Source organism: Pan troglodytes, chromosome 13 (assembly GCF_028858775.2).
Source record: "Pan troglodytes isolate AG18354 chromosome 13, NHGRI_mPanTro3-v2.0_pri, whole genome shotgun sequence".
Taxonomy (NCBI): domain Eukaryota; kingdom Metazoa; phylum Chordata; class Mammalia; order Primates; family Hominidae; genus Pan; species Pan troglodytes.
This window is the reverse complement of record NC_072411.2, coordinates 119,075,298-119,088,757: the sequence shown is the minus strand read 5'-3', so window position 1 is coordinate 119,088,757 and position 13,460 is coordinate 119,075,298. Positions and strand designations below refer to the sequence as shown.

At 44.2% G+C, this 13,460-nt stretch overlaps 1 long non-coding RNA gene across 4 annotated transcripts in view; it reads right to left on the bottom strand.

Moving 5' to 3' along the window:
• Positions 1-5,508, bottom strand: part of LOC107973921 (uncharacterized) — a 149,708-nt gene extending 144,200 nt beyond the window's left edge. For all 4 annotated transcript variants that reach the window (XR_010150242.1, XR_010150241.1, XR_010150243.1 and 1 more), the window contains exons 1-2: positions 5,299-5,508; positions 2,199-2,306 (exon numbers count right to left, since the gene is read on the bottom strand). This is a non-coding gene — a long non-coding RNA (uncharacterized LOC107973921). The remainder of the gene's footprint in view (positions 1-2,198; positions 2,307-5,298) is intronic.
• Positions 5,509-13,460: the final 7,952 nt, after the last annotated feature.

The window sequence follows — 13,460 nt, the reverse complement described above, 5'->3', positions numbered from 1 at the left end:
AAGGCAAGGATTTTGATTTTATTCCCAATGCGATGAGAAGCCATTGGGAGATTTTGAATGAAGGAAAGGATAAAGAGCTCACCCTGACGACTGAGTGAGGAACAGATGGTGAGCGGTGAGAGTGGGCTCAAGGAGAGCCCTTGTGAGGCAGGTGCACAGCACAGGTGCGAGGTGATGGCAGGAAGGAGGTGAGATTTGAAGGCGGAGTGACGGGACATGCTGGTCGATGGGTTGCAGGCTGTGTGCGGCACTGAGGATAAAGGCGGACCCCCAGAGTAGCCGCCCTTTTCCTGAAGTGTGGAAGGCTGTGCCGCAGGAGGAACCTTCTGGGAAAGGAAAACAGCCTAAGGCTTTGGATGCACATGAGAGGCTGGAGATGCCTTTTGGACATCCACGTTGAAATGCCAGCCTGGCAATTGACTGTGTCTTAAAGCCTTTTGGATCCTTGAATCCAGACAGGATTGAGCGCACAATCAGAAGTATAACATTTGAGAATGAGACCCTAGCAAGATTATTTAGTTCAATGCTTTTGTTTCACAAAGGGGAAACTGAAGCCCCAAGAGGGGAAGAGACTCAGTCAAGGTCAAACAGCAATCTGCGTGTAGTGCCAGAACCACAGTCCACGTCTCCTGTGCTGACCCCCACAAGCTATCTTTCCAGTTGGAGTTTTCTTTCCACTCTTGTCAAAATTGTTTCCCACTGATTTCTTGAAGTTATTTGCCTATTCTCTAAAAATTTTCCCTGTTTCACTATGGGGAAAGTTGTTTCTTTTTTCCTTACCCAATTTAATTTTCTCCATCTGCAATTTAAACTCATTCTCTATTTTAATCATTGTTTTGTTTTTTACAAAATGTGCATGATGTTGCTATACCTGACTTTTAAAACAATTCTGTTAGGTAGTTAGAGTATGCATTTTGGTTACCATTGACAGATGAGGAAACTGTAAGCATAATGGTCAGATAAATTATATTCAGTCCCATAGCTAGTTTGAGACAACCAAACTAGAATCTAGTGCATCTTGAGTCTTTGCTCATGGCTCTTCCTTTTGGGCCAGAAAACATTTTTAAGCCCAGGCCCTGCCATCCTTCAGCAGCTGAGGACTTCTAGCTCTTCAGAAAGAGGAAGATAATTAACATTACCTCAATCTTACTCTTCTTCAATTCACATAATACTTTCTCCTTTAAACTCTCCTCTCTATGGCACAGATTGATTCCTATTGGCTAAATCCAGTTCCTCTTTTTCCTGGGCACGGAGCTGAACTACCTTTCCCAGGCTCTCCTGTATTTAGATGTTTCTATGTGAGTGATTTCTCACCAGTGGAATTTGACCGGAAATAATGCACACCCTTCCTAGTCAGTCCTTAAAAATCTCTCAGGCTCAATGGCCTATGCTTTTTCCTCTTCCACCAGCTCGATGTAAATGAGCATGGCTCCCTTGGAGCCAAGTACCTAAGATGTCAGAACCTCAAACAGGAAAGATCCTGCTTCCCTGTATCACCACTTGGAGGAAAATGGCCTGCTCATTAGGGAAACACATTTTAGACCTTTTGTGAACAAGAAGTAAATTTCTACCATGCATGGGCCATTGTATGTTTTGAGATTTGTTTGCTACAGCAGCTAGTATATCTACCTGGGTTAGAAACAACTGATTCCAGCTTAGGAAGACACTCAAGAGTATCTACATTCCAACACTTAGACTTAGCACAGAACCAGTGGTTGAAGTAGAAGGAAGAAGCTCAGAGACCATAAAGCATGACCTTCCTTATTTAAAAAAGAGAAGAAAATGAGATCCATAAATGGACACATCTGGCATGCCTAAGGTCATGGCAGCTAAAAGGTCTCTACAGGACTCTGGGGTTCCTTGCCCAGTGCTCTTTCTAGACCACATTGCCACTCTACTAACAGATGGGGGGTACAGTGTCCAAGACAGGCTGGAGAACAGGACTCAGATGAAGCTCACTATGTCTTCCATGACTGTAACCTGAGTCTCATTTGTAGAGGTTCACATCCATCTCTTCGTGCTCTGAGCTCAGGGAGGAGTAGCTTGTCACCTTCCTTCCTATAATAACCTTCCTGACACTTAAGGATGAATATTAAATTACTTCTCAGTCCTGGCTTCTCTAGCACAGCTGTATTCTCACAAGTATATCTCAGTATTATGAGAAGTAAAAGGCAAATGTGATCATAACAGCCCCAAACCTTCATCATGGTGGTTGAAATGTAGGTCCGCACTGAACTGGCCCCCAGGCCCAGTTGTCTCTTCTATCGCTCAAAGATGTCTGCAGTTTTTGCTCATAGGACTGTACTCTGATGGAAGAAAAAGGGGATGGTTTGGGTTGAGCCAATGTTTTTTATAGACACACTGCCCAGTCTCACACTTTCTGAGGTCCCTTGAGCACCAAGCTGGAGACTACAGCTTTAGCCCTGTCTCAGGTAGGGGATGTGCAAATATATGCTTTTCAAAGACCATTCCAGGGGTCTAGGGGTCTTTCCTTTCTTTCTTTCTTTTTTTTTTTTTTTTTTTTTGAGACAGGGTCTAGCTCTGTCACCCAGGCTGGAGTGCAGTGGTGTGACCACAGCTTACTGCAGTCTCACTCTGCTGGGCTCAAGTGATCTTCCCACCTCAGCCTCCTTAGTAGCTGGGAGTACAGGTGCATGCCACCATGCCCGGCTAATTTTTATATTTCTTTTATTAGAGACTGGGTTTCACTATATTGTTCAGGCCGGTCTCAAACTCCTGGGCTCAAACAATCCGCTCACCTCAGCCTCCTGAAGTGCTGAAATTACAGGAGTGAGCTACCATGCCTGGCCTATTCCAGGGTTCTTGAACCCTTCTGCTCCACACCCTTATCGATAAAAGTACTTTGATCACTTATCCCCAATATATATAAGTAATGTCTTTAAATATTTAAGTGATATGCCTGTGCTATATATGAGTCAGTTATGTAGCATTCACAAAAATGAAATTTTTTAAAGGATGGGATTAAAAAACAAATGGGATTAGAAGTGTCAACAATTTTTTCCCTGGCCCTGCTGGAACATTCTACTCCCCTCTTCAGAAAACATTTGGTCCAGGCTGGGCACGGTGGCTCATGCCTGTAATTCTAGCACTTTGGGAGGCCAAGGCAGGCCGATAACCTAAGGTCAGTAGTTCAAGACCAACCTGGCCAACATGGTGAAACCCTATGTCTACTAGTAATACAAAAAAATTTAAAAATTAGCTGGGCATGGTGGCAGGTGCCTGAATCCTGGCACTTTGGGAGGCTGAGGTGAGTGGATCACTTGAGGTCAGGAGTTTAAGACCAGCCTAGCCAACCTGATGAAACCCCATCTCTACTAAAAATACAAAAATTAGCCAAGCATGGTGGTGGGCACCTATAATCCCAGCTACTCGGGAGGCTGAGGCAGGAGAATCACTTGAACCCAGGAGGCGGAGGTGGCAGTGAGCCAAGATTGCACCACTGCATTCCAGCCTGGGCAACAGAGCAAGACTCTATCTCAAACAAACAACAAAAAATTTAGTCCATCAGAACTTTTGGATGCCACAAACTGACAACCTACAGGTCAAATGTGGCCCACAGATGTGTTTTGTTGGACCTGAACAATGTTTTCTAAACTTTCTGTTAGTTCCCAATACTTAAAAATTGGAAAAGTTCACATGAAAATCTAGAGATTTTTATCAATTTCATTCACTGCTTTATCCCCAGTGTCTGATACACAGTAGGCACCCAATAAATATTTGTTCAATTGAATTTCTAGCTTCTCTCCAAAAAAAAAAAATTCAAGCTGGCATTTCTTCCTGGCAGTAATTGCCTGGAGCTGAGTAGTGATTACTCCCTTTAGCAGGGTGTTGGCCTACCAGTCCTGAACCACAGTCCCCACCACTCCCTGTTGTCCTATATCCAAACAGCTTCATACTGGTGATTTGCCCAGCCCCCATCAGCATCTGAACAACTGTTTCCATCTCAGGGTTTTCTGGCTGTGTGATGGCCTCAGTCACCCTCCATGAGTTAAACAAAAACAATATTCCACCTAGAGTCCAAAGACACAGGTTTGAGCCTGATTCTGCCAATTGCCGTCCTTGGGAAATTTGCTTTCTGAGCCAATTCTCCTAATCTGGAAAATGGGGATGGCAATACCTTCTTCACAGGTTGTTTGACAATCAAAATGAACAAGACAGTATCTGTGGGCTGCTTTATAAATTGTAAAGTATTATGGAAATGTGAACACTTTTCATTGTTGCAGTTGCATTCATCCCTTAAAAGTATCCACTGTGGTGATAGTGATGGAGATTCCTAATGCCAAGCTCTTGAGCTCACTACACTTCCCTGCATCAGCCATGGCTCTCTCTATATACACCCCTTTCCCAGCCCTCCCCTCTCATCTACCACTTTGGATTTCAGGGTTGAATGGGAAGACAAATGAAGGAACAGGCTGAAGAGTAAAGAAGAAGCCACAACACTCAAGGTTGGGTTCCATTTTTTCTACTAATATTGACTCCTTTATTTCACTCTTTCTCATTTCTAAGTCACTACACCCTTGTGACTTAATTCACTGTCACTGTACCCAGTGTCTCCACTCTGCATCCTGAGAGCCAGTCACTGCCTCCTCCCTATGTCCTTGAATCCAGGCCCCTCATGGACTCCTAATCTGGGTATTCACCCCCTGGAAATATGCCAAAGAGAGCTTTCGTCTTCCACCTTTTTATCAGCAGGGAGACTATTTTTGTCACATATAAGCCTAACTTAACAGCAACACCCTCACCTCTCTCTCTCTCTCTCTCTCTCTCTGTATATATATATATACATATCCTCCCTTCTGACGCTCCCATAAATGTTTTGCCAGCTATAGGTTGGACCATATGAAATTACCAGTGTTTAACAATTTCCGATGTTTAAAAAATGGCAACTTTTTGTGGTTCAACTTGATACATTTACTCCAGTGGCCCAGCCTTGGGGTTTCTGTGATCTCCACCTCTTCCCATGTTAGGCCACAGCCAGTTGTCTTGTCCATTTTTTGTGATGATTGCACGGTAGCCCTGAGAAAAACGCTTCAGCATTTCAAATATGGCAGGGGGTTTCCTCCCTCCCAGACCTGAGCTACAGTTGCCAGCCAACTCTGTGAACTAGAAACCCTAGTAAAAAGTTACATTCAGGATGAAACAGATTCTTGTCTCTTCAGTTTCTTTCCTGCTCCTTATGGGAAAAAATTATAAAATATGCATTGCTGGTCTGTGGCTTGGGAAGTGGAAGCCTTTTTAAGGAAGGGGGACCTCCCCTCAGAATCACCCATGTCTCACCACCTTGGAAGTTTCATGTTTTTCCTCCATGTGTTCTTTCAGCCCTTTGTGAAAGAAGTTCCCAAATCCCCTGCTTCTTGTTTATTTTGCTCTGTTGATCAGCAGGAACTAACCCTACTACCTGCCTCTTACCGGAAGCCCTCTCTCAACTTCCCTCTTAAGCCCAATGGGGAAAAACGGACATTCTGAGGCTGTTGGAAGAATTCCCCCAACTGCCCACTGATAACTGAAATTCTGTATGGTAGCGTGTCTCAGTCCATTGAGGCTGCTATAACAAAATGTCTTAGTCTGGGTGGCTTACAGACAGAAATTGATTTCTTCATAGTTCTAGAGTCTGGGAAACCTAAGATCATGGCACCCGCAGGCTTGGTGTCTAGTGAGGGCCTCTTTCTGGCTCATGTATAGCCCCTTCTCATGTATCTTCACATGGTGGAAGGGGCTAGCTAGCTCTCTGTGGCCTCTTTTATAAAGGCACTAATATTCATGAGAGCTCCAGACCCATGACTTAATCACCTCCCAAAGGCCCCACCTTCTAATACCATCACTTTGAGGATTAGGATTTCAACATAGAAACTGGGGGGACACAAACACTGAAACCATAGCATGGCATAAATCCTGTAGCAGTAAACATTACTCCCTTCTTGTGGGGAGTCCTCTTTGAAAAGGCAAATCCCCCACATATTAACAGTTTACAAAATGATTCCTGGGAATCCTAGTGTTCTAAGACATATTCTTGGTTGTTCATAAAAAATGGGTTTTTAGGTCCAATAAGTTTGAAAATTGCTTCATGCCATAGCCCCTCAAGTGAGTGCATAATACACAGCATCAAACTAAAGACTCAGAGAGACCCTGCAGTGAGGAACCATTTAACTTTGTTTAATCTAGTCTTTCCTTAATTTATTTATCAAAATAATGATTTTTTCATGGAATTTTTTTTTATCACTTCTTGATCCTTTATGCCTCACAGAACACACTTTGTGAAACCCTGAGCTACCCCATGAGGGAGAACAGATGAGTCTAACACTTCCTCTTCCCCTTGGGTATGTGGAGAGAGCAGAGAGAGTGAGGACACCACACCTCTTATCCATCATCCTGCCCACCCCACACCCCCACTCCTGGAAAGGAACGCCACTCACACAGGCTTGCATATGGCTCTCCTCCTCCGCCCAGGACACACACAGTATCTGCAAAGAGCAAGACATTCCCAAGTGTCTGTTCAGCCTATCATCCGTCATCAGTCTGGGCCCTGGGAAGCCCTGTGTGAGTCTGCAAAACTCAGTTAAGACAGGGAGATCCAAGAGGACCCCACCCAAAAAGAAGAAATTACAAGGCCAAATATGATACGTTCTCTTTAGTTCCATTGCCCAATTTCGATTAGACACACCCTTGTCTCCAAATTCATGCAACCTAGTCCCACCCAGGTGGGAGCCCCTGGAGCACCCTGTAGAAACCACAGACTTGGAGGTGATGCTTCTTGGCTTGGCCAAATTCCTTATGATTCATCTGGATCCCACACTTTCACATTTCAATTCTTTCTACTTTTTATTATTCTGTGTCATCTATGGAACTATCTCCCCACCTTGAATGTAAAATCCAAGAGGTTTGAGGTACTTCCTGTTTTTCTCCTTACACATCTAGTTTTCAGTGATAGGTATGGAGGAAGTACTTAATAAACGATACAAATTTGTGTTTAACAGAATCTCTTCTGTTCTTACCCATTCCAGGAAAGAAGGGAGGTAAGATAGAAAATCTCTCTTAACCCACCTCCTCTAACTGCCTCACAGATTCAACCAGTACCATCAATTTCCACTAAGAAACACACCCGAGAAGCTCCTGGCACACTCCTTGCTCACAGCACTGGGCCACTGACTCTCTCATGCCCTATGCACTTCTGTTCTCACTAATCGAGTTATTTGCTTATCAAAGGTCATGTGTTCCCCAATTTGTTCATGCCAGTTGTATGTGTTACTGTAGTTATGTATTTTAAATGAAGTTACCAGGACAGACACTCATGTTCCACTACACTAGATATTCTCCATTCACCCTCCAGGTCCATTCTCCCCTGCCCTCTTCCTCCCTCCTGCTCTGTGTCCCAGGAGGCTGACCTAGATGGACTGCACTAGTCAGGCTTCCTTGCCCTCCGGCTTCTGGTTGGATTCAGCCACTGGAAGGTACCAGTGGGAGATAGAAAGTAGGAGATAGAGGGGTTGAGCTATTTCTTCCTCTGACTCCCTCCTTGCAGGTCTTCAGCTTGCTGGTGACTGAGTCCTCTGCCAAAAATCCTAACCCCAACCAGGAAGCTGTCTCTTGTGCTACCTGATGATGTTAGATCTAGCAAGGATAGCAGCTAGTCACTGTTGCTAGTTGCTAATCACTAAGTGCTTTGCTACCCGCTGTTGTTTTCCCTCAACTCCATCCACACTTTATAGTTCCTTTGTTAAACTCTTGTCAACATTCCTTCTAAGTGTACCATCTCTTTCCTGCCCCCTTTACCTTGACTGGTCCACACACCCATAACTATTCTTCTCTCTCTTATTTTCTAAAAGAGCCCCAGTTTATTCTGATACCAGGATCCCAAGTGCTTCAGGTAGCATATCTCTCCTGCCAAAGGGTGAAAAAAACAAGTAAGACTTAAAAAGATTAAGTAACTGACCTAAAATCACACAGCTCCAAAGTGGCAAAAGCTGGGGATGGTATCAAACCACTTTAGCCTGGGTTGCTCTGAGAAATCAGAGCATCAGACATCTTGTGGGTGGGTGGTTTATTCAGGAAAGTGATGTCATGGAGCAGGTGTGAGGGACAAGGGAATTGAAACAGTAATGAAGGGGGAACCAGTATTAGAATATGTTATCAAATTGGTCATTGTTAAGAGAACTGCATGCTGCTTGCACCTGCATCCACCTGAAAAATCTTATGAATTCTATCTTTTTGTCCATCTGAAGCAAGAAAAGAGAGGTGCATTTATCCATCAGCTCCCATGCCCCATTGGCCAAGCATTGCCCCCCTCTGGAGTATTAACTGCTCTGCACTTCCAGGTGGCATATGGGGGAGAGCCTAGTGGTTTCCCACAGGTATTCCATACTGTGCCATCAGAAAAACCCAGAACAGATCACAGGAGGCACTCTATACCAGTGTGAGGTGAGGCAATTGTAGGTTACATCTTTGTAAAGTGGGTCAAAACCTCTGTGGAAGTGGTCAGTGCAGCAGAGGCTGGAAGGGGTGAGCCCAAGAAGGTATAAAATGATGCCTGAAAAATGACTGATATAGTCTACCTCTTTTACTACTCAGATCCACTCACACCCTTCATCCTACAAGCCCCATCTACACAGAGACCCCTAGAGTGGTGACTGGCCACAATCTCCACAAAGACTTAATGCAAGAGAATTAGTGGAACCAGCTGCAGTCCCTACATCTGCATCTGTCCAGAAGCCATAATTAATATTCATCATCTCCTTCCTCCACCACCCTTTCTGGGTTCCCCTCCTCTCAGTCAGCACTTTGGTTTGTCTGGGTTGCTTTCCAGGTGGGGCATCACAGGCTGTTTGTTGCCTTGACCTTTTTAGTGTGGTGAAATTGCTTATTCACCAATATCACTGGGCAAGGATGCCCAATGCACCCACCCCATGAGCTCCAATAGACGCCTCTCTGCCGTTCATTGTATGGAAGCCACCATGGTTCCTCATATCAGTCTAGGTCAATTACCCCTGCCCCCTACCCCAAGTAGCATAACTCCTTTCTTTGCCTGCTAGTCCATTGGCACGTGGGGCCTAAAATGACCTAGTAGTAAGGAAATGGTAGTGGATCCAAAGTACAACAACTTGTCATTCATCTCAGAGGTATGTTTCGGTGTGCTCTAAAGCAGTAGACCCCTGAAAACCCATTTGAAGTAGTAGATCTTTGGATCTTTGTGGAGCTTATCTCCCACTTTCTGGCATGCATGTGTCTTAATAGGGCCACTTCCGCCTACCAGATCCAATTAGCGTGATTTCCTCACTATTGTGAGCAGAGAGTAGGAGAGATTGTTCTGAGGATTAAACCCTCATCACAGAGAAAGCATTTACCATCTTTGGCCTTTCTTCCTTCTCTCGCGTCATTCATTTCTTCTGTTCTCCCTAGTGCAGGTGCTTTCTTAAAGGTTATAGGGTCCTCATTTCAAGTGTCTGGTGTCATGAATTAGGTCCATGCCTCCCTTCTCAGGAGACTTATCTTTGTGATCTACAGGACCATGGTCTTCTGCAAGCATGAACCAAATCATAAACCTTGTTAAGAACTCTTCAGACTTAAGAAGTTCCAGACACAAAAATCTGTGAAATTGAACTAAATTATCTGAGTTGGGTTGATCCAAGGAGACTCAATGCAATTCCCTAGAAGCAATGCTGCCTTTGTCCAAAATCCCTGTCTCTGGTGTCAAAATTGAAGAACAAGTGTTTCCACTAAGAGTTTTCATTGGGTCCCTTTTCCCGAAGAGCTGCCTTTCTTGGATGGTCTGTACATGTCTAGAATTCCCTTGAATGATCTGTGCACATCAGAACCCACAAGAGCAACACCAAGTGGAGAGAGCCATAAGCCTGAAGGCAGGGACTTGCCACAGAGACATATGGAAATATTTTGCACCGTATCACAGCTGACCTTTATCCATTCCTCTCCCTGTATTATTTTATCCTGACATTTACCATGCAGCTGCTGTGTGTTAAGCACTGTGCTTTTCTATAGATTCGTTCACTTTACGAGAAGCAGAAATTTCAGATTATCCATGGGCTAGAAGGGTTGGAAGATGGTCTTAGGAAAGTCTCTGGCCTGTCCCAGATCTGTTAAATGTATGGGTGTGCTACATAATCTCTCAGGGTACTTCCAGCCCAAATTTGCTAAAATTCTATGCAGCTCTGAGATCTAGTTTCTCCTTCTAACAGAAGCCCCAGTGGAGCTTCCAAGCCTCTCTTAACCTTGAGTTTCCCCCCAGAAAGCCAAGCTTGAGACAAGGGCTTGAGTACAGCTTTTTTGAAGTGACTCCAGGAAATAGGAGTGGGGAAAGAGCAGGAAAGAAGGAAGAAAGGAAAGAAGGGAGGGAAGCAGAGAGAGAGCATGAGGAAGACAGGAAGGGAGGAGAGCTTGAGGGAGGGAAGAAGAGAAGGAGGATGGAGGGAGGAAAGGAGTCTAACATAAGAATGCATTATGAAATAGTCACCACTGTAGGAAATTGAGCTCAATCCCACTGGTATCCTCTACAGAGCCATAAGGAATGCACCTTATAATTGTCCACTGGAAGGATGAAAAGAGAAATGTTTGTCCGCCTACTTCCCTTCTCCATTGATGAGGGGTTGTACCATGGTTGTTAAATCCCTCCCAGTTTGCAATTATGCCAGTGTCCAGAATTTCCACACAGTAATATCAGAGAAGCGCCAGGGTAAAACAAGAGATACAAGACACAGCTTAGACACTGACTGTCAGGGGCTCCAAGCTGGTTATCACAGCAATGATGTAAAAAGTGGGCCATTAGGGTTTGTAAGATTTACCAAACATACAGTATACTCTGTTAAATTTGAATTTCAGGTAAACAATAAATACGTATAAGAATGCCCTCATGCAATATTTGAGACATACTTATACTAAAGTTTTTCATTGTGCATCTGAAATTCGAATTTGACTAGGCATCTCGTATTTTATTTGGCAACCCATGTGCAACGTACAGGTGGGTACAGAACGAATGCAATACAAAGCCCCAGCCCATATCTACCATCTCCTTTAAGGACTTTATCTATCTACCTTGAGGATCTTTAAATTTCCCATTTCACCAAGCCTTGAGTATAGAACTGGCTTGATCATGAGTGATGAGCTGTGATTCCTTTGTACAAGGACAGGAGAGGTAACAGAAGAAAATGCAGCAGGGTGAGGTGAAATGGGACACAGAATTTCCCATTCTTTGGGGACTCAAAGCCCAGGGAGGGACTCTTGTGCTTGATACTGCCAAGACCCCATGCTGAGCAAACCCAGGCTAGTCCTGGACTTGCCCTTCATGCCCCTTGCTAGCTGAGGATAGTATATAACAATGTCAAGATATGAAGCCCCTACAGGGAATGAAGAAACAGAAATGCTCATTAGCACTACAAATGAGGATGCCAATATTTAAAAACAGTGGGGTTTGCCTACAAATTCTTCTATTGTTTTAAGGAAGACTTCTCATCTCAAAATATACCAAATGTAATTGTTTTAAGAGCATTTAAAGCTGGGAGATGTTTCCTATTTCGAGTTTAAAAATTGAAAAAAAAAGATGCTTAAAAATTACATTGCTTCCATTTTTCCATATACTGCCTATACTTCCTTTAGCTTCAAAATTTCCAGAACTTTCACATCTGTCCCTTGGTGAGGACTCCTCAGTCCCTGTGCCACCAGAAGCCTGCCTTTCCACTGCCCAGTTCCCTCATCTAGACAGAATGACAGCTCCATTTGAGTCTCCTGTGGGGATAAGGCTAAACTATATTGAAACTGCATTTTCTTTCTTTCTTTCATTTATTTATTATTATTTTTTTTTGAGATGGAGTTTCCCTCTTGTTGCCCAGGCTAGAGTGTAATGGCGTGATCTTGTCTTACTGCATGCAACCTTCACCTCCTGGGTTCAAGCGATTCTCCTGCCTCAGACTCCCGAGTAGCTGGGATTACAGGTGCACGCCACCACCCCCAGCTAATTTTTGTACTTTTAGTAGAGACGGGGTTTCACCATGTTGGCCAGGCTGGTCTTGAACTCCTGACCTCAGGTGATTCACCTGCCTCAGGCTCCCAAAGTACTGGGATTACAGGCATGAGCCACCGCGCCTGGCCTGAAGCTTCATTTTCTATGTTGGAACCTTGAATCTGCTTCCCCTGCAAGGCCTCTGGAAAAAAAGGCTGAAGTTGCTCAAACACCTTCGCCTAGGATCAGCCTCTTCAGGACCGGTCTGATACAAGAGCCTGGTTGCTACTGAGTCTCAGTTCCCCAAAGTGAGATGGAAAGGACAACAGTGTCCCCTCCTCCAGCCTCCTTATTCCATGGGTGACAATACTCAATCCTGAAGGTGGAAGGTGACTGGCCCAAAGTCCACAGCTGGATTTTGCCATTTGATGGAGCCAAGAGAGGAGTCCAATATTCCTTCTGTTACCCCAGCCACAGTCTCACCCCACTCCCCCATTCTTCTGTCTCATTGTGGGGACAAGCGGAGCCCCATATTTAGGGACCAGTGTTCAAAGAAAACTACAGTGAACATTTCACTGTAATGACTCAGAAGACAGATGAGAGCCCCAGACAGTAACCATGAACAGCTTGTAGAGGAAACTAGAGGAAGACCCTGTTTCTGTCACTTAATCATCATGTAACTCTAGCAAGTCATGTAGTCTTCCAGAACCCCACCTCATCTGAAAAGTGGGCAGGTGACCTCTGCTCAACTCTGAGTAATTGTGAGGAACAAAGGACTTCTCAGACATGATGGTGCAGAGAGGTGTACATGTAAGTTATTGTGATAGAATGGTATTCTGAAAAAATACGCCAATTATGGAAGCTTTTAGACTATATTCTGTATGAATGACCTCATACCACATGCTATGGATTGAACCGTATTCCCCCAAAAGACACTGAAGTCCTAACCCCCAGTACCTGTGAAGGTGGCATAATTTAAAAATAAAGCCTCTGCAGATAATAAAGTTAAGTTGAGGTTATTAGAGTGGATCCTAACCCAATATGATCCATGTTAAAAAGGAGACATTTGGACACAGAGACACACATAGAGGGAAGACAGTGTGAAGACACGGGGAGAAGTCTATCTACAAGCCAAAGCATGGCTGAGGATACATGAAGCTAAGAGAGAGGCAGACAGCAGAATCCGTCTCAGCACTTGGAAGGAACCAACTCTGCTGACACCTTGATCTTGGACTTCCAGCCTCCAGAACTAGGAGGAAATAAATTTCTGTGGTTTAAGACAACCAGTTGGTGGTACTTTATTATAGTAGCTCCAGGAAACAAATACATTGTACAAAGATAGTTACTGGTTCTGTGTTTTTCATTACAACAACCACACTCCTGTACTGGCCCTGTTTCAGATCTAAGCAGCTCCTTGTTGCCCAGAGCTGTGCTGTCCCATACAGTAACTGCTAGTCACATGTGGCTATTAAAACTTAAATATCGATTTCAGTGA